The sequence below is a fragment of the Lactuca virosa genome, chromosome 5, assembly GCF_052849685.1.
Source record: "Lactuca virosa cultivar CGN04683 chromosome 5, Lactuca_virosa_CGN04683_v6, whole genome shotgun sequence".
Taxonomy (NCBI): domain Eukaryota; kingdom Viridiplantae; phylum Streptophyta; class Magnoliopsida; order Asterales; family Asteraceae; genus Lactuca; species Lactuca virosa.
The window spans coordinates 128,789,649-128,791,721 of NC_136430.1; positions in this window are offsets into that span (position 1 = coordinate 128,789,649).

Sequence of the window (2,073 nt, forward strand, 5' to 3'; positions counted from 1 at the left end):
TCCGATGAAGATCAGCCTCACATCCGATGAACGACGCGTCACCCTTCGCTATGCCCCGCGTCCGAAATGAAGTACGCCCAGCGTAGTTCGACCTTGTGTGGTCCGAGGAGTGAACGCGTAGCACCACCGAAACTGCGACACGTGGACCCTTATCCGAACTACGCCCAGCGTAGTTGAGTTGTACGCCAGCGTACGGTCCGAAGTCCAGGCCTATAAATACCATGCGAAATGTTCCGGATTTCTCACTCATTTCTTCATTCTTTCTCTCACTAATTTCTCTCTCTAAGGTTTCTAAACCCTCCTAAGACTAGGTAAACCCCCTAGCACCCGAAGGAAGCCCCGAGGCTCCCAGAGTCTCCAAGAAAAAGAGTTTATCGGTTTGAAACTCTGCCCGCGCAGAGCCCGGTTTTCAAGCAAACTTCCAAGTTTCGTCAAAGAATATTATTTTTAGAAGCGAGGTGTTGTCCGAATCACTCTGTATCAGGTGAGTGTATAGTCACTTTCATCTTACACATAGATATGAAGTATTTTATATAAATTATGAGCTATGTGTCTAAATATGTTATCTGTTTACCTAAGATGTTTGCTGGATGAAAGATCTATACTTCTTTCTTTCAGATCTGAAACTCTTTCCTTCAGATCTACACTTTTTCATCTCAGATCTAAACTTTTTCTTCAGATCTAAACTGTATACCTTGAGATCTATGTTGGATGAAAGATCTGAACTTCTTTCCTTCAGATGTGAACTTTTTCTTAAGATCTGGACCGTATAAATATTTTATGCTTTGAAAGTTATGTTGGATGAATGATGTAAACATTGTTTTTCAGATCTGGACTATATATGTATTTTATGCTTTAAAAGTTATGCTGCATAAAAGATATAAGCTTTAATTTACAGATTTGGACCATGTATGTATTTTATATCTACAAATATGTTGGGTAGAACATGGGTAGATAAAATAGTTGGTGTGTGGTGAAATAAAATGATGAGAGGCCTCAATGTTGACGTTGTTCCAGTCATCTAGCGGAGTATGGATGATGACCACGGACTTTTCTAGGAAGTCCAGTGGAACGCTAGCAGGCTCGCAACGTGTAGGTGTTTGTGAACGAAGTGTTTACCGGTGTACTCCATCCCCCCCATAGTTGCCTTACGGACACTTATGGCTAAGGAATCCCCTTAGCAGTAGTGTCCATCCCGATGAAATTCCTTAGGATAGGTCCCTTATGATAGATGCTTTAGGGACGTAAGGTGAAGATAACGGGAACGGGTAATCGGGTTTAATGATTGTTGAAAATAATAAACTTATTTATTGTGGGTTGAAAACCCTATATGCTCACCAGGCTCCCCACCCTGACCCACTCAGTTTCTTGTATTACATGTAGTGGCAAAAGCATAGTTGGATGATTTGACGAGAGATTACGGATTTGAGGCCAGATAGTGTTTTGTGGCCTAAGATGTTTATTTCTTTTTAGTTTATGCTTATGGTCTGTATCGATGATGGACATCCCGAGTTTTTGTAATGTAATGGAAGTATATTTCTTTAAGAAATGCTTTGATAAAATTTATATCATATTTTGTTTTGGGAACAAATTCTGCAATACTTTTCTTAAGAAGTTACTCTGATTTTTATTAAAAAGCATAAACAAAATCGGTCTTTTCTGGGGTAAAAATGGGGATGTCACAATTCTGCATGAATTTGAACACCTAGTAATTTAGTTAACATTAGATTATTAGAGCTAAGATCAAACCAATCTTAGTTAAGAACTTGAATTAATGAATTAGGTTGTGCTAGAGAACTCATATTATGACCATAATTGTGTTTATCAAATCAATCTTACATAGCTCCAATCCACTAAATAATTGATTTTGTGTTAGCTATTGTATGACCATACATAGTTCTACATGAATTAGTTAATATTAGTAAATTTAGACCTAAATTGCTAATACTGTTTTATTTGGTAACCAACAGTAATTGTCATGACTAATTTATAAACCATTGAGTGAAAGCGGATTCGAACTAACAGAAGTGTTTGTTTATTGATTGAATTTGCGTTAAAGAATTAAGTTCATCT